General features: G+C 45.4%; 1 protein-coding gene across 5 annotated transcripts in view; it reads left to right on the top strand.

The window, feature by feature from the left end:
* Positions 1-243: 243 nt before the first annotated feature.
* The window catches only part of HMGXB4 (HMG-box containing 4), a 146835-nt gene continuing 123645 nt past the window's right edge, over positions 244-23433 (top strand). The window contains exon 1 of one of the 5 annotated variants that reach the window (XM_029590129.1): positions 244-448. The gene's annotated coding sequence lies outside the window, so the exon portion shown is untranslated. Of the gene's footprint in view, positions 449-627; positions 726-1051; positions 1105-23433 lie in introns of those variants that run through there. The other 4 variants (XM_029590133.1, XM_029590134.1, XM_029590130.1 and 1 more) reach the window with 4 other exon arrangements.

The raw sequence follows: 23433 nt of genomic DNA, 5'->3' as shown, positions 1-23433 counted from the left end.
CGTTTCCATAAAGGTTGCAGTTTAGTGCAACCTGCGGATTCAGAGCTTCAGCGGCCACCAACTACACATCCCCTTACGCTCTTCACCAGGGCTGTCTTGGGGGGGGGGGGGGAGCGGCGACCAGGGGCAACAGCCCTAGGCCCCGCAGTCTAGGGTCCCGCGCCTTCCTAAGGGCAGCCACTTTATTGTGTATGCACGCACGCACGCTTCAAAAGGGTCCCTGCAGGAATCTAAGCGGCAACCCGCTCCACCTCAGCCGGCGGCCACTCTCAAGCCTCAGCCCCGCCTTCCTCCCCCAACTCGAAACCAAGAGGGCGCGCGTCACCGCCCCTTTCGTCTTGCGTCACAGCGTCTCTTTGGTGACTTCACGCCGCAGCTTTTCAGCCGGTCCCGCTTCCAAGATGGCGCCGGCGGGAGGACGCGAAGCCCCGCGGGCTGTAGACTGAAGGTAGGTGGCGGCGGGCAGGAGCCCTCGCTGGATGCTTTCAGTACTGTGCGCCTGCGCGCTTCGGGAGGTGCGTCCCCACGCTCCTTCCAACCGCCCCCCCCCCCCCCCCAGCCGCGAGCTCACCATTCGATCCCTTGTAATGATGCCGGCGGCTGTAGTAATTATGCTTTTCGCGGGGAGCGCGCCCACCCCCAAACTCGCATCCACCGAAAGGGTTCGGGGCTCTAATCATATAATAACTCTGAGGGGGCGAGGAGAGCGCAATGAAGTTCCCGAGGTTTGTAACCCGGCGGGTACCTGCCCCAGAGAGCATATGGGTTATGAGAAAGGGGCGTGCACCATGTATTTCTGTGTGCATACGAGTATATACTTGTAGTTGAGGCAGACCTCTTGTGTTGTTGGACTTGAGTTATCCCAGGCATACTTTGGGGGAGGGGTGATTTGAGTTGCCACTGCTCCCCAGGTCGACCGAACAGGCTGATTCAGCCCTGGTTGCGCCCCCATTGCCTGTAAGAATGTGTAATTAAGCGTTTCTTAGTGAAATCAATGGGAAGATCTAAGCTACAAGTCCATGCAGGGCATAGGAAAAAACAAAACCAGGACTGGTTCGGCTTGTTCCATTGACCTGGGGTCGTGTGGCTGCAGACCTGGTAAAGGTGGTGTGCTGACTCTTAAGTTTATTGTTGTAAAGCTTTATTTGTGTTTGAAGATGTGTGGAGCTAATGGGTCCAAGTGTGCTTATATCTTAGAGCTTGGATATTTAAAATTTATTTTGGTGGTAAATTTACTCTATGACTTTTCTTCAGGAGCTGAGTGGAGAGTGCTTTTCTCTTTTTTTTTTATTTCTTCAAGGTGGTGACATGTATTTAAGTTTAATAAATTGCAAACAAGAGGACAAGTCGCGTCAGAATGAATCCCTGCCTCAAAAAAAAAGCAATCGGGCTACAAAATACCTGAGACACAGGGACATAAAATAACTTGTTGGATCCTTCCATGTCGTAATCTAAAGCTTTATCAATATCTGTTTATTAAATGGAGGCACCATAACCAACCCTCAAGAAATGCCCACAAGTCTGACTTTCCGGCCCATATTTCCTCTTGCGCACCCACCCTCTTCCATCCATTGCTTCTTCCATCCTCACTTTTGTATTCATTTCTCAAGGGTTGATTACGATGCCTTTCACTTTGGTTTATGCTCTTGCATATCTGATCAATATAGGTATTGATAAATCTTTTAGATGGGGACATTGAAGAACCTAACGAGTTATTGTATGTCCCTGTGCTGAGCATTACCAAATATATTTAACAGGAGCTGTGTAGTGTACCCTCATGGTCCCTGCCCCCTTTGAGAAACCCATATCTGTCTCTGAAGAAACAAAGCCATCAACAACAGTTTTTAAAAAGGTGAATAATACTACATGATCTACGGTCAGATAAATGCATTCCATTGCAGCTCCTCAGGATAAACAGTGTCTAAAATGTAAATCCACTTTTGCTTTAACAACATGAGGTGGTGGTCACGATCTGATCCCCTCGGTTAGTCAAACTCCAAAAACAAAGAAATGGCAAAAAACAGCAACAGTGAGCCACAATAGATACTTCTAGTATTTTGTTACGGAGACATCTGTAACACTTCTTCTCTTTCTTTGGCTAATGTATAAAAGATTCTAAGAGCATAAAGCAATGTATACAACATTGAATGAATTTTAATTTCTTAAATACTTCTTGTCAGTGAGTGGATGTTTAAAAATATTTCATTTTTAGAGAACAATATATGAAATGTAGATAGCTGGGTGACTGGTGAACGTGTGGACCGCCTGGTAACTTGCCTGTCTGGTACAAAGGTGGCAGACCTCACGCATCGCCTAGATAGGATTATAGACAGTGCTGAGAGGAGCCAACTGTCGTGGTACATGTGGGCACCAATGATGTAGGAAAATGTGGGAGAGAGGTTCTGGAAGCCAAATTTAGGATTTTAGGTAGAAAGCTGAAATCCAGAACCTCCAGCGTGGCATTCTCTGAAATACTCCCTGTTCTACATGCAGGGCCCCAGAGGCAGACAGAGCTCCGGGGTCTCAGTGTGTGGATGAGACAATGCTGCAGGGAAGAGGGATTCAGTTATGAAAGGAAATGGGGGAACCTTTTGGGGAAGGGGGGAGACTTTTTTCCAAAAGGATGGGCTCCACCTTAACCAGAGTGGAACCAGGCTGCAGGTGCTAACTTTTAAAAAGGAGATCTAGTTTAAAAGATGCTCTAACAAGGGGGAAAGCCAACAGTAGCAGTGCATGATTCGGAGGAATGTATCTTTGAAGGATACTAATGAAACAGGAGAGTTAGGGCATCTTAACAGAGGTTCCAATAAAAGCAAATGTGTAGACCATGTGCCTGTAAGTAAAGAATCTCATGAGCTGAAGAATTCCAAATTATCCCTATCAACTGAAAAGCAGGTTGTTAATACAAACAAAAAACGCACTTTGAAATGTCTGTATGCCAAAGCCAGAAGTATAAGAAGTAAGATGGGAGAGTTAGAGTGTATAGCGGTAAATGATGAGATATACATAATTGGCATCTCAGAGGCCTGGTGGAAGGAGGATAACCAATGGGATGGTGCTATATTAGAGTACAAATTATTCTCACAGGGCAAGCAGGATGGTTGTCCTCACAAATGGGTGACATCGAGGATGGAGCCCAACCACGGAAAACTTCTGTCAAAGTTTCAGGAACTTTGACTGGCCCCTACTGGGCATGCCCAGCACGGCACTAACCTTGCAGCCAGCAGGGGTCTCCCTTCAGTCTTCTTTTTTTCCGCGCAGCAGTAGCCACGCGGTAGAAGAGCTCTTAACCACGTTCCTGACAGGAATTTCAAACTCTCAGTTTTGAAGAAAATTTGCCCCACAGGGGTCTCCCTTTGTCAAATTTTCGGTCCGCGGAACTTCGGTAAGTTTTTGCCGTTGTTTGGTCGACTTCCGTCGAGTTTGGCCCTCGAGGCCTGTTGTCAGTCGACAGTCCCGCGGCTAAATTTTTGGCTCTTCGCCATGGCGTCGGGGTTTCGTCGGTGTCCGGACTGTACCTGAACTATGTCAATCACAGACCCCCATGGAGTCTGTGTTTTATGTCTGGGAAGCGAGCATGATGTTCTGACTTGCACCAAATGTGCTCTCATGACTCCAAAGGGTCGCAAAGCCAGAATGGAGAAGATGGGGCTCCTCTTCCACGCTCGTACCCCAACGCCATCGATTGCATCGACGTCATCGGAACCGGCACCGACGAGGTCTCATCATCATCGACAACCCTTCGGTGACCGTCCGCCTTCGGTAACTTCCCGGCCATCGACTCCGATTCCTTCCCCTGATGCTCGAGGGGATCGAAAGGAGAAACATCGCCATCGACGTCATAAGTCTCGGCCTGTCGAGGAATCGACGTCATCGACCTCCGTACAGACCGAGCCACCGCCAAAAAAGCCTCGATCAGAGGTGGCACCGTCCACTCCTGTTTCGCAGGCACCGAGGCAACCCTCACCCCCTCGGGGTTTGGGAGCAGCAACTCCACCGGTGACGGTGGTCCCTCCGGCTCAGCCTCAGCCTCCCTCTCCCGTCGAGCCGGGTCTTGTTACCCCTGGTCTCCGGGCAGAACTGGACCGGCTGGTCCAGGAGGCCATCGACAAGGCGATGCAACTATTCCAACCTCCTCCGGCACCGAGGGTGGAACCGACCACCGAGCCCATTGCGGCAGCACTAGCTCCGATGCTAACCCGGATGGAAGCGCTCATGACAGCCCTTCCACCGGTGATACCTGCGTCACCGACACCGGCAAGACCGCTGTCACCGACAGGTTTTTCATCAAGTGGAGAAACACCATATCGGATTCCCCCTTCGGGGATAGTTCCATCGGTGCCATGTCGTCCCTCGCCACCGACATTGTCTTCGGGGGCGATACGCACCTCTGCTCCACCGAGGTTTCCAATGCCGGCACCGATTCCATCGAGACCGACACCGATTCCTTCGGTGCCCATACCGGCACCGATATCTGCACCGATTCCATTGAGGATTTTCTCGATGCCCTCGGTGACTCCAACTAATATTTCGGAGCCTCAACCTGGACCATCAGGGGTTCAACCTCCTCGAGGTCCTGCAAGTCATCACCAAGATCCCTATGACACTTGGGGTGATGATACATCTACTGACACCGATGATTTGCCTTCACCACCCTCTCCTGCAGAGAGTAGAAAGCGTTCTCCCCCTGAGGACCTCTCTTTCATAAATTTTGTGAAGGAAATGTCAGAGTTGGTTCCTTTCCAACTCCAATCTGAACAAGATGACAGGCACCAGATGATGGAATTGCTCCAATTCCTGGATGCCCCTAAAATCATCACTTCTATTCCCATTCATCAGGTTTTTCTAGACCTCCTTAAAAAGAATTGGGAATCTCCTGGCACTGTTTCCCCGGTCAACAAAAAAGCTGACTCTACATATCTTGTACAGTCAGCTCCTGGTTTTCAAAAACCTCAATTAGACCATCATTCCGTAGTCGTAGAATCAGCTCAAAAGAAAGCTAAATGACTGAAGCCACACTCTTCCATGCCTCCTACATAGGAAAACAAATTCCTAGATAATATAGGTAGGAAGGTGTATCAAGGAGCTATGCTGATTTCCAGAATAGCTTCTTATCAGCTTTACATGACCCAATATAATAGGGTCCTCCTGAAACAGATGCAGGAATACACGGATGCCTTACCTGAACAATTCCAGCCACAGCTTCAATCCCTCCTAAATAAAGGATTTGAAGCTGGGAAGCACGAAGTAAGAACAGCCTATGACATCTTCGATGCTTCCACGAGAATTTCAGCCACAGCCATCTCAGCCAGACGCTGGGCTTGGCTTAAGTCATCTGACCTGCGACTAGAAGTTCAGGACAGGCTATCTGATTTACCCTGCCTAGGGGATAATTTGTTTGGCGAGCAAATTCAACAAATTGTTGCTGAATTAAAGGACCATCATGAGACACTTAAACAGCTCTCATCTATTCCTCCTGACTTGCCTTCTAAACAAATGTTTAGGAAGGACTCCAAAAAGTCTTTCTTCCGTCCACGGAAGTATTATCCCCCTTCAACCAAGTCTAGGCCTGCAAGGTCTTATCGTAAGACTCAACCTCGCCAGACACACAAACAAAAACCAACAGCAGCTCCACCACCTGGCCCTGCGGCAGGTTTTTGACTTTCACCTAGAGAGCATTTACCAAACCCCTCTTCCAAATATACCAGTAGGAGGACGGCTGTGCCACTTCCTAGAAAGGTGGCAACACATTACCACAGATCAATGGGTAATAGCAATTATTGCACAGGGTTACCACCTCAACTTCCAGTCTCTCCCTCCCGACTCCCCACCTCTGCAGGCGTGGAGACATATCGATCACTCTGCTCTTTTAGAGCAAGAAGTTTCTCTTCTCCTACTATCAAACGCTATAGAACCCGTTCCTCACTTACAACAAGGGCTAGGGTTCTACTCCAGGTACTTCCTGATCCCAAAAAAGTCAGGAGGACTTCGTCCAATCCTAGACCTACGGGCCCTCAACAAGTACCTTTACAAGGAGAAGTTCAAGATGGTAACCCTGGGCTCGCTGCTCCCTCTCCTACAAAGAGGGGATTGGTTATGCTCTCTAGACCTAAAAGACGCATATACTCACATTGCGATCACACAATCTCATCGCAAATACCTGCGTTTTCTGGTAGGCCGAAACCACTACCAATACAAAGTACTTCCTTTCAGCCTGGCATCTGCACCACGAGTCTTTACCAAATGTCTCGTAGTGGTAGCAGCATTCCTCAGACAGGAAGGTGTCCACGTCTACCCCTATCTGGACGATTGGTTAGTCAGGGCCCCAACCCAGCAGCTGGCTCGGTCCTCCCTGACTCTAACAATTCAAACCTTACTTTCTCTAGGATTTCTAGTCAATTACGAGAAATCCTACTTAGTCCCATCTCAAACCTTATCCTTCATTGGGGCAGACTTGGACACCTTACAAGCAAAGGCCTACCTTCCTCATCAAAGAGCTATAGCTCTTGTGTCCCTAGCTCGCCAGCTGCAGTATCAACACACAGCCACTGCTCGCCAATTCCTCGTTCTCCTGGGACACATGGCCTCCTCAGTCCATGTGACTCCCATGGCTCGTCTCGCCATGAGAGTTACACAATGGACTCTAAGACAACAATGGACTCAGGCTCTTCAGCCTCTGACCTCCCTTGTTACAATTACACATGCACTCCGGCTGTCTCTTGTCTGGTGGACAAATCAATTCAACTTCCTACAGGGCTTGCCCTTTCTTCCACCAGATCCCCAGATAGTCCTCACCACCGACGCTTCCAACATCGGTTGGGGAGCTCATGTAAACACTCTACAAACTCAAGGATTCTGGTCACCAGAGGAAGCCAAACACCAGATACATTTCCTGGAGCTGCGAGCAATTCGCTATGCTCTCAGGACTTTTCAAGATTGCCTGTCAAACCACGCAATCTTAATTCAGACAGACAACCAGGTGGCCATGTGGTACATAAACAAGCAGGGGAGCACAGGCTCCTTCCTTCTGTGTCAGGAAGCTGCGCAGATTTGGGCGGAAGCCCTCTCCCGCTCCATGTACCTCAAGGCCATCTACTTGCCGGGAGTAGACAATGTCTTGGCAGACCAGCTCAGCCGAGTCTTCCAACCACACGAGTGGTCACTCAATCCTCTGGTAGCGACCTCTCTGTTTCACAAGTGGGGTTATCCCCACATAGACCTCTTTGCGTCCCCTCAGAACCACAAAGTGGACAATTACTGCTCTCTCATTCAGAGCCAACACTCTCGGCCCAGGGATGCATTCTCCCTCACCTGGACAACAGGTCTGCTCTATGCATTCCCTCCACTTCCTCTTCTGTCGAGGACTCTTGTGAAGCTATGCCAGGACGGAGGAACCATGATCCTGATAGCACCGCATTGGCCACGCCAAGTGTGGTTTCCCATACTCCAGGATCTCTCCATCCGCAGGCACATTCCTCTGGGAAAGGACCCGCATCTGCTCACTCAAAACGACGGATGCCTCCTCCATCCCAACCTCCAAGCCTTGTCCCTGACGGCATGGATGTTGAAAGGTTAGTCCTTCAGCCATTTAACCTTTCGGAATCGGTTTCTCGTGTCCTGATAGCTTCACGAAAGCCTTCAACAAGAAGATCTTACTCATACAAATGGAAAAGGTGCACATCATGGTGCACTTCTCAGTCCCTTGATCCCCTTTCCTGTCCAATCTCTAAATTCTTGGACTATTTGTGGCATCTATCAGAATCAGGACTTAAAACCTCTTCTATTCGAATGCATGTCAGTGCGGTAGCCGCCTTCCATAAAGGTATCGGGGGTGTCCCTATTTCAGTACAACCCCTGGTAACACGCTTTCTTAAAGGCTTGCTCCATTTGAAGCCACCTTTACGAGTTCCGGCCCCATCTTAGGACCTTAATCTGGTTCTTGGTCGTCTACTGAAACCACCTTTCGAACCTCTGCACTCCTGTGATCTTAAATATCTCACATGGAAAGTGCTATTCCTTTTAGCTATTACTTCAGCGCGCAGGGTTAGTGAATTACAGGCCTTAGTTACCTATCCGCCTTACACTAAACTCCTGCAGGACCGGGCGGTACTCCGCACTCACCCTAAATTTTTACCTAAGGTAGTTTCGGAGTTTCACATCAATCAATCCATCATACTACCTATCTTTTTTCCCAGGCCCCACTCCAACTCCGGGGAACACACTCTGCATACCCTAGACTGTAAACGGGCTCTAGCCTTTTACCTAGACCGTACAGTTTCTCACAGAAAGAGCACTCAATTATTCGTCTCTTTCCATCCTAACAAGTTAGGACAACCTGTGGGTAAGCAGGCTCTTTCCTCCTGGTTGGCGGACTGCATTTCCTTCTGCTATCAGCAAGCTGGCATTCCTTTCCAAGACCGTGTCAAAGCACACTCTGTGAGGGCCATGGCGACTTCAGTAGCACACCTTCGATCGTGCCGCTTCCTGACATCTGCAAAGCTGCAACCTGGAGTTCCCTCCATACCTTTGCAACCCACTATTGTTTGGATAAAGCTGGAAGACAAGATTCCATCTTCGGCCAATCTGTCTTGCGAAACTTTTTTCCAACTTGATGTACCAACACCGTTCCACCTTCCCGGTAGGGTGCGGATGTCCTTTACCAAATTCCACCCCAGTTGTTGTGCCTGTTGCACGCCATTGGGTGCATTTGGTGCAAGTCAGGACATCCTCAGCTCGGTACTCACCCATTTGTGAGGACAACCATCCTGCTTGTCCTGTGAGAAAGCAAGTGTTGCTTACCTGATGTAACAGGTGTTCTCACAGGACAGCAGGATGTTAGTCCTCACGAAACCCGCCTGCCACCCCGCGGTGTTGGGTTTGTTTATTTTATTTTTCGGCACTGCCTGTAGCTATCAAAACAAGACTGAAGGGAGACCCCTGCTGGCTGCAGGGTTAGTGCCGTGCTGGGCATGCCCAGTAGGGGCCAGTCAAAGTTCCTGAAACTTTGACAGAAGTTTTCCGTGGTTGGGCTCCATCCTCGATGTCACCCATTTGTGAGGACTAACATCCTGCTGTCCTGTGAGAACACCTGTTACATCAGGTAAGCAACACTTGCTTATCGCAATGACAGAATCAAATTGGTGGGGGTGTGGCACCCCATGGAACGTGAATATACACACATCTCAAGGGCACATGATGCCCAATCCCGGCTCGACTACATCTTAATCAATACACAACATTTTCCTAAACTCCGAAAGACAGGGATAGACATAATACACATATCTGATCATGCCCCAGTGTGGGCCGAATTAGTAACTACATTAGTCCCTCCAATACAGCGCCTGTGGAGATACCCATATTATCTGATGGATGATACCAATTTTCAATCCTATCTGAGGGATAAGTGGAAGGATTATCAGGGATGTAATCAGCAGCATATTGATGACCCTGTACTTTTCTGGTATGCATCCAAAGCTGTTATGAGAGTGGAAATTATTGCCTATGTAGTTAAAAGGCATAAAATGCTAGATAAGAATCTGCTTCTCCTGACTGCCAAACTTAACCCGGCAAAGCGGGCCCTAGCATGCTCCAATACTCGCACTAATAAGGAAGGGTATTTTACTTTACAGGGAGAGGTCAATTCGGGCTAAGAAGAGTTTTCAGTACCATCAGTACAAATTATACCAATATGGTAATAAATCGGGTAAGCTGTTATCCAACTTAATGAGAGCTCCTCGCCATGTAACGGCTTTACGCTCCCCATCGGGGCAGGTGGTGTCTGAAAACTCTGCAATACTGCAAATTTTTTGTGCTTTCTATCAGGGTCTCTATACCGCTGGGCGCTCAAATGCCTCCCAGAGCGAGGACTTATCCGCCCCAGTTAAATCTCCCGTGCCTAACCCAAGACCAACAGGATTGGTTGAATAGACCCATTACAGAGGAGGAGGTCCAGGTCACTATCCACACAGCGAAAAAATATAAGGCCCCAGGGCCGAATGGGTATACAGCAGAATATTATAAGAGCCTCCGTGATAACCCGATTTCCCCCCCCCCCCCCCCCCCCCGACCCGAACGTATAATGCACTGGTACAGGAAGGGCGATTTCCCGATAGTACTAATCGGGCCCATGTCACTCTCATCCCCAAACCAGGGAAGGACAAGACATTAGTGTCATCATACAGGCCAATCTCGTTATTAAATCTCGATCAGAAGTTGCTGGCAAAAATATTAGCAGACAGATTAGCTACCCTGCTTCCACAACTAATACAACTAGGACAAGTGGCTTTTGTAAAGAAAAGGTATGGGCTAACAAACATTAGGAAAGTCCTCATGGCAATCGCCCTTTGTGGCCACATGGGGGAACCATATATGACAGACAGCTTTGACGCTGAAAAAGCTTTTGATAGAGTGGAATGGAATCATCTTTTCTCCACCCTACGTCAGGCCGGGATTGCAGGGTTTTTTTTAGATGCCGTATGTCTTCTCTATCACAATCCGGAAGCGATAATTCTGGCTAATGGTATTCAGTCGGAGCCTTTTGTCGTTCAGAGGGGCACGCGACAAGGTTGCCTGCTGTCCCCCCCCCTCTTATTTCTGCTCCATTTAGATCCATTGTTGAGAGCCATTCAGCTTCATAAACAAATAAAGGGCCTCCGCTTCCAACAGGAGATGTTTAAATATGCCGCCTTTGCGGACGACATTTTAGTCTTTATCACAGATCCTGCAGGTTCCCTGCTGCCCTCACTGGAATTGTTTGGAGAATTCGGATCCTTCTCGGGGTTGAAATTAAATCCTGAAAAATACGAAGCTTTAATATTCCCTGAAGTATTAAAAGAGAAATGGGTAGGATCATGTTCTCTAGCTTGGGCGGCAGGGAAGATTTAAATACTTGGGAACGTATATTCCTTCTGACGTGTCCCGTTTATATGACTATAACATTACCCCTCTGGTGTGCAAAACACAGGAAAAACTGAGATATTGGGCTCAACTGCCCATCTCGCTAAGTGGGAGAAATGATCTGTTCAAGATACAGACGTTCAGATATTTATGATACAGACGTTCAGATACTTGGAAGGTTTTAATGATCCAAAGTCAATGACAAACCTTAAAAAAAATCAGCAGAACCAGGGGTCACGATTTAAAACTCCAGGGAGGAAGACTCAGAACCAATGTCAGGAAGTATTTCTTCATGGAGAGAGTGGTGGATGCCTGGAACACACCCTTCCAGAGGAAATGGTGAAGACCAAAACTGTGAAGGATTTCAAAAGGGTGTGGGATAAACACTGTGGATCCATAAAGCCTGGCGGATGGGAATGAATAGAAGAGGTATGGGGATGGCTTGCAGGAATGACGGCTACTACCTGGTGATTAATACCCTTATTCAATAAACATTCACATGGTTAATGAGACTCCAACACTGCTCTATGCTTCAACAGTAAGATGAAATGTGGAAAACAGGATTTCATTCAGGCAACAACTAACAAGGTAGCACAGTCTGGGTAAACAAATAAGCGTGGGAGTAGCTTGCTTGTTGCGGCGGTTACTACCCTGAACCAATTAAGCCTGATACTTCACTTTGAATGCATATCCAGTGTAGCTCACTGCTTCAACGGCAGGGGAAATGAGGAAATAGGATTTACATCCAGACAACATCTAACAAGGCATTGATCTGAGCAGTATGAGTATACAAATATCGTGATAACTTGCTCAATACGACGGTTACTACCCTCAAACATTAAGCCTTATACTTCACTTTGATATAGCTCCAACACTGCTCTCTGCATCAATGGTGGGGGTGGAAGGAAATTAGAATCCAAAAGCTACCAATAAGGGCCCTGAACTCAGCGGTCGGAGTAACAGAAGTATGAGAAAAGAAGTGTGAAAGCTTGCTGGGCAGACTGGATGGGCCTATTGGTTTTCTTCTGCCGTCATTTCTATGTTTCTGTGTTTCTATAAGATGGCCATACTCCCAACTTGGTGGTATGTATTTCAGAATATCCCCCTCATATTAAAATGCCAGGATTTACACGGTGTAGAGACAGTGCTGAGGCAGTTTCTCTGGTGAAGCAAAAAAGCTCGTATACCTCTTAGCTGTTTGCAAGACCGCAGGGGGGGGGGGGGGTCTGGGGGTTCCTGATTTGGGAACTTACAATCTCGCATGTAACATGCAGATCATACGGGAATGGTTATTGGGGGACTCATATTTTGTGAGCATGCCATCTGAAACCATATTAGTAGACCCATTAATCTTCGGTATGTACTGCAATCCACCAATGATACATACTCCCCACCTCCAGGGTTGAATATCATTTGGTCTCCCATTAGATGAACATGGTCTAAAGTTATGCACCTGTTGAAGTTACCGCGGGCATGTGCCTACCTATTGCCGATTAAGGGCAACTTGGATTTTATCCCTGGAACCCAGTCATCAGGGTTTCAAATGTGGTGGGAGAAGGGTATTACACAGCTTGGACAGGTCTTGGATGGGACGGGGAACCTGTTGCCGCTTTCAGAAATAATACCTTTGTATGACTTCAGTAAACCTCAATATTTTCCGTATATTCAATTGCAATTTTATATAAAATCACTATTGGCAGCATCGCTTGACCTACTGGTATTCACCAAGTTAGAGAGATTATTTTTGTTGGGGAAAGAACATCCGCCGTCACTCTCCTTTTATTACAAGCAGTTGAGGTACAGAACACAAATGGACCCATTCCCTTTGTTGGTAGAGAAATGGAATCGTGAGGGGAATTTTGAACTTTCCTCTCAATTGTTAAAGACTAGCTTCCTAAGTATTGCAGTGATTTCGACTAGCATGTATTTCTGAGAAATGCAACACAAATTCCTCTGGAGGGCCTACACGTCCGCGATAGTGGCCTTTTATTCTAAAATTCTACCCTCCCCGCTATGTGTGAAATGTAAGCTGGAGGAAGGGACCCTTACCCATCTATTTTGGGCATGTCCCTTTATCAAAAAATTTTGGGGGCGTATGGTTGGATATTTAGAAAGCTTGGTCAATGTTCCATTTATTCTTTCACCGAAGTGGATATTGTTTGATGCCCTTCTGCACAGGACAATTCGTAGTTTGGGAACTCGCCTCTTGATTCGAAAGGATGTTATGTGGGGAAGAAGTTGATTTTACTACAATGGAAAGACACGGACCCGCCCTCTTTTTGGACATGACGTAACCAGTTTCATAAAATGATGCTACTAGACGGCATGGTGTCGCAGGCCACTCCTAAACATAAAAGGCGTTTTTCTGCAGACGTGGAATTCCTATATTCAGTCCCTCTCCATGAATTCCAGGAATCACTTCGTGAAAGACTTTGGTCAATCACTGATATCCTGATTGACTTTGAGATTCATAGTGTTTTGTTTACACCACGTTGATACTCCAATAACCCTTTCATTCAGAATGGGATAAGGAGAAGAGGGGGGATGGGTGATGGGGAGGGTAGAGGGAAGGGATCCTTGGGGATATGGAATGTCTTTAATAGCAGATCATTGAAAGCAGCAGCATATTGTGTTTGGGGGTAAATAAGCAAAAAGTTATTTTGACATTATTTGCATTACTGTATCTTTGTTTGATCTCAATAAAGAAGTTGACAAAAAAAGATCTTAGGTGTCGTGTCTGTTTATAAATTCGTAAGATGGAGCATAGCCATGTTGAGGATGGATTATATATGTGAGTGAATTATGGATAATGTTTTATATTGAATTCTAAATTTTATGAGAAGCCAGTGGAGGGAACAGAGTATTGGAGAGAGATGGTTTCTTAAAGAGGTACCAGATAATATATTGGCAGCAGCATTCTGGACTAATTGCAGAGGTCGAATAGCAGAATCAGGTAAGCCCAGATAGAGTGCATTGCAGTAATCGAGTCCTGAAAACACAAGAGATTGAAGGACTGTGCAAAAATCTTGATAAAATAGCAGGGGATGAAGTCTCTTTAACAGATGTAATTTGTAAAATGATTTTTTTGTTACCGCAGAGATGTTGTGTCATTGACAAATCAGAGTTTATAGAATAGGGATGGATAAACCATTTATTGAAAGATGAGATGGAGGACCCATTGTAGGATTAGAGATCGATGTTAGATGAACAATTTCTGTTTTGGAGGGGTTTAATTTTAAACGGTTATGTGATAGCCAGGTATCGTATTTATGTATAATGTAACCATGGATAAGGTGGAGGACCATGAAGTATTGTAAGGAACCAAAAGCTGAATGTCTTCCGCATATATTTTGAATTGAATGTTTAAGAACGAAAGAATATGACAGAGAGGGAGCAGGTAGATGTTAAAAAGAATAGGGGAAAGAGAAGATCCTTGTGGAACACCAGAAGAAATTGTGTATCGATCTGATGAATGATTACCAATATTGGTTTGTTGCATGCGGTCTGATTAAATAAGATGAAAACCAATTTAAGACTGTCGTGGAAATGCCTATGGAGTGTAAACCTGATACAAGAATCTGATGATCTAGAGCAGAGGTGGGCAATTCCAGTCCTAGAGGGCCACAAACCTGTCGAGGTTTTAGGATATCCTAATGAATATGCATGATATAGATTTGCATACAACGGAGGCAGAGTGCATGCAAATCTCTCTCATGCATATTCATTAGGGATATCCTGAAAACCAGACTGGTTTGTGGCCCTCAAGGACCGGAACTGCCCACCCCTGATCTAGAGTGTCAAAAGCCGCAGAAATGTCTAAGAAAACTATAATGAAAACTATAATGAAATCTTTGATACTCTATTACGAGCAAGACCTCGTAATAGAGTATCAAAGGAAGAAAGCAGTAATGTTTCTGTTGAATGACCTTTACGGAAACCTTGTTGACCTGGGTGAAGAATGCCATGTTCAGAGAGAGTCTGAGAGTTGAGATAATACTACTGATTCTATGAGTTTAGCTAAGGATGGAAGCGATGCGATAGGTCTGAGATTGTTGGGATCTAGAGGATCTTTCAATTTATTTTTTGTTATTGGGAGAATTGAAGTTTGTTTTAAACTTTCCGGAAACTGGCCTGACTCAAGAGATTGATTTATCAGTGCACACAGAAAGTTGCAGGAGAGGGACCATATGGATTTGAAAAGAGAACCTGAACACGGGTTCCGTGGTGAATTTGAAATTTTCTGCTTCTGTATCACAGATAGTATTGTTGATGCAGATACTGGTGTGAATTCTGACCAGTTATGGTCAGAAGGTGGACTACTAAAAGTAGGGTAGGGCAAATGTATAAATTCTTTGGATATATTATCAACCTCGGTTTTTTTATTATTTTATTTTTTTTAATAATTATGTTTATTGTATTCAGGCATATAGACAGGATAAACATTTCCTCATAAAATCTGGATAACAGTTAACAGCAGAATGCCAACAATATGCATGAATAAGAAAGAGGGCCAGAAAACCTTAATGTGACGTGCAAGACTGGCTAATACAACAGAGTATCTTTCTTCCCAAGTATTAAAACATGGAACAAACATTCATGCAAATATATACAAATATGAATATGTTGTCTGTTTTGTGACCTGTTGAGTCCTTTAGACTAGTATGTCCGAATACATCTAGTTTTTTTCATATTGTCCCCCATTGCCCGAATCTTACCCCCTTACCCTACCCTCCCCACCCTTCCCCCTTTTTTTGAGGTACAGTATGATGCAGGTGTGGTATTATAAAGAAACAAGAAAGAACATCTTAGGCAAACAAACTGCACTTTGTCATGTGTACGAATGGCAAGTTATGAGAGGGGCAAACGCAGGAGTTTCTGTTGCCCTAATGCTCCAACCCTGACAACAGTAGACTTCCAAGGTGTCGTAGTAGGACTGGGTTGGAGATACTTTAAGAATGGAGCCCACACCTGTTCAATGTCCACCTTCTGTGAAGGTTGTTGGCAATATAGATAGAGTTCATGGGAGCAGAGCCTGAACATATGCTTAAACCAAAAATCCCATGCTGGACCCTTGTTGTCCATCCAGCCAGCTAAAATCACCTTCTTTCCCACTACTGCGGCTTTTGACACGAATACACTTAGCCATTTAAACTTTGAACCCTTTGCCAATTTATCCGATTGGACCCCAAAGAGCCATAATTGCGTTTCTAGCGGTATAGGACTTTGCCAGATGGACACGCAAAAGTCCCGAATATCAACCCAAAAGGCTTGATAGCAGGGCAATCCCAAAATACATGGAGATATGTCCCCGGTGATAGCCCACATTTTCTGCATAATGGGGAGTCACAGAGCTTAGCCTGAAAAGCCCGTACCGGGGTGATAAACCCTTGCCACAGAAATTTATATTGAGACTCCCTCAGGTCGTTCGTGAGTGTAATAGAAGAAATCTGGGAAAAGCATTTAAGAAAAACTGCATAAGGTAAAGAAAAGGTAGGCCATTTTTCCCATCTACTATAAAGTCTTTTCATACTGATATCTGAGCGCCCCTCACCCAACTCTTTGTAAAGCTGTGAAATACGAGGCCTTTTGGTAGTCCTGCCTGTAAAAACATTTCGCAATGCCTCAGTAGTGGAGTTTGTCTTCCAGTTTCTGCTATGAGACTGCATAAAGTGTCTGACTTGTAAATAGGCAAAATTATCCAAATTTGGGATTCGAAATTGCTGTTGGAGCTCAGCAAAACTATAGAGCTGGCCCTTGATAGGATGAATCAATTGATACATATATTTAAGACCTAATGTTCGCCAACGCTGGAAGGCTGGTCCATGGTTACCCGGCAGGAAGTAGGAATTATTAGTCATATTAAGCAAAGGGGTGATCCCTCTAGGCTGGCCGAGTTTTTTGCAAAGCTGTGTCCAGGCCTTCCTGCAGCTAACTACGAATAAGTGACCTTTAAGCTGCTGTGGTACATCAGCGTCCCTCATGTGTGACAGAGAATTAAGGGAGGATACCCCATACCAGTCCCGTAGTAAAGAGTACGGTGCGTAGTGCGATGTTTCAAATAACCAATCCTGTAAAAGCCTTAACATACAGGCAAGGTTGTATTTCACCAGGTCTGGGCATCCCAAGCCGTCTTTCTGATTATTTATCTGTAAACTGTGTAAGGGGATAGGGGCTTTCTTACCCCCCCATAGATATTTCCGAAGATCCTGATGAAGCATGTGGATATCTTGGGAAGAAAGTATGATAGGCAGCATTTGTAAAACATATAGCCATTTGGGGAGAATTACCATCTGATATAGATGTACTCTCCCCTTCAAAGAGAGGGGTAACACCTTCGAACGCTCGAGTATAGTATGTGTATATTTCAAAAGGGGTTGTATATTTAACTGGTAAACGTCACCCAAGTTTCGTGGTATTTTTACCCCTAAATACTTGATCTCTTCTGATGCCCATCTTAGTGGGAATTGACCTGCCCATTCTGCGTGCACTGCGCCCGTAACATCCATAGCTTCCGACTTATCCCTGTTTATCTTAAGCCCAGCAAAGGAGCCGAACTGTTCTTGTAATCTTAACAACTGGGGCAGGGATGAGCAAGGTTGCGTCAAAATATACCAGGACATCATCGGCAAAAGCTGCTACCTTAAACCGTCCTTGTGCTCTCTCAAAACCCTGGATCTCTGGGTGTGACCCAATCTTCCGCAAAAGCGGGTCGATAGTGAGTATATATAAAAGGGGTGATAAGGGACAGCCCTGCCGGACTCCCCTTTGAATTAATACCAGGTCTGAGCCCACCCCATTCACTATAATCTGGGACTCGGGCATAGCATATAATAACTGGATATAATGTATAAAATCTCCTTCCAACCCATATCTGTTTAATACAGAAAACATATATGACCAGGACACTCTGTTGAACGCTTTCTCGGAGTCGAAACCGATCACAAGCGCTGGGGTGTCTGTTTGCTGACAAAATTGTAATGCAGAAAGGAGTTTAATAATGTGACTAGTGGCTGAACGTCCTTGAACAAACCCCACTTGCTGTTCCGTAATCAATGAAGGAATAATCAAAGCTAATCTATCGGCAAGGACCTTGGCCAGGATCTTTAGATCACTGTTAAGTAGTGATATTGGTCTATATGATTCAGGTTTTTGAGGGTCTTTCCCTGGTTTGGGGAGGACTATGATGTGCGCTTTATTAAATTCCCGGGAAAAACAGCCTCTTGCCAGGCCGGCTTTGTAAAATTCAGTCAATGGAACGGCTATATGTGTCTTAAGCATCTTGTAAAAATCGTACGAAAACCCATCTGGGCCTGGTGATTTCCCAGAAGCCATAGATGTAATAACCCGAAGCACTTCATAAGATTGGAGAGGACGGTTCAAAAATTCTTTTTGTTGTGTGTTGATACTAGGTAATCGGATATCTGAGAAGAAATCCTGTTCATTATGTTCCGGGGGGGGGGTGGAGTCCGCCCTATACAAGTTAGAGTAGAAATCCCTGAAAATCTCTCCAATATCCTTAACCGCAGACACTGGCTTCCCGTGTGCGTTTTTCATAGTGTAAATTAAAGATTTTGGGCGAATCGCCCGTACTAAGTTTGCTAAGGGTCTGCCGGCTTTGTTCCCATATCTAAAGTAATTGTGTTGTGCCACCTGTAGTGACTTACTCGCTCGTATATGAAGCACTGTATTCAATTGATTAAGGACAGTAAAATAGGCCTTCCTCGTGTCCTCCGATGGAGTAGAGAGCCAAACCCTCCGGGCCTGTTTAGTGAAAGATTCCAGGCGTAATATATCTGCATTTAGCCTTTTATACCTGGCACGCGTATATCCCAGGATATCGCCCTGTAGAACAGCTTTACCCGCCTCCCAATATAAATGTGGTGTGCAGGAGTGTTGGGCATTATTCCTTGCATAATCCAGCCATTTATCTTTTAGGAATGTTTGAAAATCTTTATCGTCTCTAAGGTTCGCAGGGAATTTCCACTGTTTTTGGCCGGCAGTCCACGGTCCCAGGTGCAGTGTCAGTGATACTGGAGAGTGATCAGAGATCACCGGAATTTCAATATCTGCTTTTCCCACCTTCGGGGAAAACCTCGCCGTCTATTAATATGTAGTCTAGACGGGAAGATGAGCAGAGAGGGTTAGAAAAAAAAGTGTAATCTTTTTCTGTGGGATGTAATGTCCTCCATACATCTATAACTCCCAGTTGGGAACAAACCAACTCTACCCCCTCACCACGTTTGGTTATCTGCTGTCTACTGTCCAGTGACCTATCCAGGGTACCATCCATCACACAATTGAAATCCCCTGCTATCAATAATAGTCCCTCCCTATGAGTCAGTAGCAAGCCGGCTAAAGTTTTGAGAGAGCGCTGGGTGTTCTTTGTAGGTGCATAGATGCAGCAAATGGTGACCTGCTAACCCTGCCACTTGCCAAATACCAATACATATCTGCCTTCTGGATCGGAAATAGAGTGGGACGACACAAAGTCCGTGGATTTATTAATGAGTATCGCTACCCCCGCCTTCTTATGTTGTGCCTCAGCAAAAAAAACATGCCTGCACCCAATCTCTCTGTAGTTTGAGTCTCCTTGGTATTTAAGTGAGTCTCTTGAATACATACTATGTCACCCTGTAATTTTTTTAAGTGGGATAAAACTTTTTTCCTCTTAATGGGTGATCCAAGACCATGTACATTCCAAGAAATCAGTCGAACCATAATATTAACCAAGTATGATCAATAAAGGGTACATTACAAAGCATATGTCCAGGGTCGGAGGTCCCAGCAGCCTCCGCCCCACACCAGCATCTGAAGACTCTCAGTAGGGTCCTAGAGACCCTGTTGCATTCCTTGCCATTCATCCATCCACACACAACAACATTCAACCGCCCCATTCCCGCCACCCAAAGAAATACCTACCATACTACTTGAAGCCAGTGTAAACCAATCGTGACTCTGTACCTCTCCCTCCCGTCCCCCTCCCGTTCCACCCCCCTCCCCCCCCCCAATAGCCCCTATTATCCTTTGAAAAAGTTATGATCGGACCCACATCGCTTGATGTGGTGGCGTATCAGAGGGTCCGTATAGGGTGTCCGGGTACCACAGCCAGAAGTACAATCGGAGCGGTCCAAGCCACTCCACAACTTTGTTCGAACTCAGGAAAACTTAGTAACTTAGGTGCCCGAGAGGCAACATCGTCCAGAAATAGGCCCATACAGGCAACAGTGATGAAATGGCACACTTAGTGCAGCCATCTCCTCTGTCGAGCTATAGCCCACTCCGGTTGGGCTAGCTGCGTCACTCCACAGGAAACTCTATTCCATGGACGCAAGGCCCACATTCAGAAATCAAGTTGGTGGGAATGCAGAGTTGCCCAAACGGGGTTGTAGAAACTTCATAGCTTCTTCCGGATCCCGAAATGTGTAGGTGGTATTATCCTGCAGGGAATTGTAACGTAAAGCGAATTTTGTGGTCAAAAAATTTGGAGCATACTTGAGAGAATTGCTTAGGTTGTTGGGTCACTTGAGCCAAGTAATCTTGCGTGATCCGGACTCTATGCCCTTCATATGTAATCTCCTGGTTTTTCCTGTAGGCCATCCAGATTTTTTGCTTAGTTGCTGAGTTAAGGATTTTTGCAATCGTAACTCGCGGTCTGGAGTCAGTCGGGCGCTTGCTCCCCAGTCTGTGCCCCCTTTCAACTTTAAGTTCGCCCCTTAAGTCCGCTAGGCCTACAGCGTCTGGCAGCCATCCCTCCAGAAACGCCACCAGGCCTTGCTCGTCCACATGTTCAGGAAGGCCGAGAAATCTTAAATTATCTCTCCGCAAGCGATTTTCAAGGTCATCTAATTTTTGTTGGCAGTCCAGCAATGTTTTAGCTGTAGTAATAGCTTTCGTGCCCTACTCACTCAGCCCCTCCTCCACCCCGACGATTCTTCCCTCCAACGTATCCATCCGCAGGCTAAAGTCGGAGATCGTGGCTTTTACCTCTGCTAGCTGTTGTTGGATCCCCGCTAGCTTGACATCCAGTGTAGTCTCCAGGGTGGCCTGCAGGATTTCCACCATTAGCGGGGTAGAGTGTGTCGGGCTCGTTTCTCCTGCGCCGGTCGCCATCTTGGAATCCGCGGTTTTTCCCTTCTCTTTTTCTTTGTCCCTTTTTTCGCTTCTGGAGGCCATAGGTTGTGGGGATTTGTGCATAAAATGTACAATCGACATTCGACAGCACCTGTCCTTTATACCTCGCACTGTTTCGCCGGCTTAGGGAGTCAATTTCGGCAATATTCCGGCCGTGGCACCCGGAACTTCGGGAGAACGCGTCTTCCCTAGCACATCACCCCACGTGACCCCCCCCCCATCGACTTCGTTTTTAAAATGAGTAGCAATTTTGTTACAGGTAACGGTATCATATGTAATGGAATTTCTGGTATGCATAGTGGTTAATAATCTAACAATATTAAAAAGTACAGTTGGATTTCCGTTTGCAAGTAAAATTTTGTTAGCAAAATGTTTTTTATGCTGTTTTCAATTCTTTATTGTATTGACATAAAGTATGAAAATATGTATTTTTTGCATCTGAAGTTTTTTTACGTCACCAGTTACATTCTATTTTTCTCAATAGTCTTAAAAGAATAAAGGGCTATTGAATTTAGTGTTGTAGTGATGGTTGAATTCCTAACTATATTGTTAATAGTAAAAGCTGGGGCTGAGGGCATATTCTGAATAAAAGAATCAATAAAAGAATTTAAGTATATGAACTTTCATTTCAGTACTGTAGTATTGCCTTTGGAGTTTGGAATAGTTATTATTAAATTTAAAGTGAAATAGATGCGATAATGATCCGACCAGGGGATTGGGTTAATAAGTATTTTCTCTGGAATAGGGGACGCAAAGGAAGGGTTGAAAAAAGAAAGATCTAAAGTGTGCCCACGAATATGGGTAGGAGCTTGAATCAAACTGTTCCCAGCCCAGGCCAGTCATGACTTCCAGAATGGAGGTCACGACTGGAGATGGTGGTGTAGAATTAATATGCAAATTGAAATCGTCAACTAATAATATAGTTTTAGATAAATCTATCGGTAAAGAGGAAAGTAGTTCTAGAAAACTAGATAAGTCTGTGAGTAAGAGTACAGGTGGGCAGTATATACTACAGATATTTAAAACGGTGGGTAGTTAGAAGTAGAATTTCGTATGGAACTGTAGTTGAAAGTTTTTTGTTTTTTTTTTTATTGGACAAGAGGATTATTTTATAATGGCTAATAAGCCGCCACCTCTACAATTCAGCCGTGGTTCAGAGATAATTGTTTATCCCATAGGGCATAAATTATTTGTAGTAACAATATCTGAGTTGCTGGTAGAGTTTGCATAACCTATTGGTTCTGGATTCATCTGTCTAGATGGTAAGAAACTGTGTTTATAGTGGACTGTTAAATAGTTTGTGCCTAGGATGATTCTCTTTGATCTCCCTACCTTCTCAGCAGTAGGGCATCTTTGGCTGGAAGCCAGTGCTATATTATTTGCCAGATAATAGTCACATCAAGTGAGCATTACTGGACAGGGAAATTTATTAGTATTTCTTAAAATTTACTTTCCATGAAATACTATTAATATTTAAAAAAGGACCAATTATAGACTTTTACATTAGAGCTGGAGTGGGCAATACCTGCCTGAAGCCAATGGGGCAAGAGAATGAATATTAATGAGCCTTTTTAATTAAGTATAAAAAGTAGTGATGTGTTTGTTTAAAGACAGAGAGAGAAAGGGAGAGATACAAAGATGTAGCCATGAGATGAGGCTTTATTTGCAGTTTCCAGCATGCTGGCTGCTGGTAAAAAAGGAAGGAGCAGTTTCAGGTAACTGGAGGTTTCCTTATCATCTGAATAGAGGTATGTCCAGCAATATTGAACAGGCAGCCATTTATCTTTTAGTGAGGGATCTGTCCAAGATGTACCTCCATATTCCTTTCAATTGGAGAACAGTTTTCCGCGTTTTTTGCGGTATTGGGGTGCCATTATCAGTTTTGGGTGCTGCCTTTTGGTCTAGCCACCGCTCCCAGAACCTTTTCCAAGGTTATGGTGGTAGTGACGGTGGAACTGTGAGAGGATGGGATCCTTGTACACCCGTATTTAGACAACTGGTTGATTTGGGGCCAAGTCTCTGGAGAGAGCTGTCTGGTGACCCGCAAGGTGATTTCCTTGTTGCAGGAACTTGGTTGGGTAGTGAACCTAGCCACAAGCTGTCTTCAACCATCTCAGTCGTTGGAGTATCTGGGGGGGTACATTTCGACACGAAGCAGGGCAGAGATTTTCTTCCAGAAGCTTGATTTCAAAAGTTGATGGTGCAGGTGCATTTCTTGTGGAGCACTATATGCCCAACAGTGTGGTCCTCTCTACAGGTGCTATGGTTAATGATAGCAAATCTGGAAGTAATACCATGAGTAAGAGCACATATACGTCCACTTCAGCATTCCCTGCTGTCTCGATGGAACCCACAGTGTCTGGACTATTCAGTTCGGCTCCACTTGCTGATGGAAGTCTTCTCTTA

This window comes from Rhinatrema bivittatum, chromosome 2 (assembly GCF_901001135.1).
Source record: "Rhinatrema bivittatum chromosome 2, aRhiBiv1.1, whole genome shotgun sequence".
Classification (NCBI taxonomy): Eukaryota; Metazoa; Chordata; class Amphibia; order Gymnophiona; family Rhinatrematidae; genus Rhinatrema; species Rhinatrema bivittatum.
Note: the sequence above shows the minus strand (reverse complement) of the source record. Positions and strands in the feature narration are given on the sequence as shown.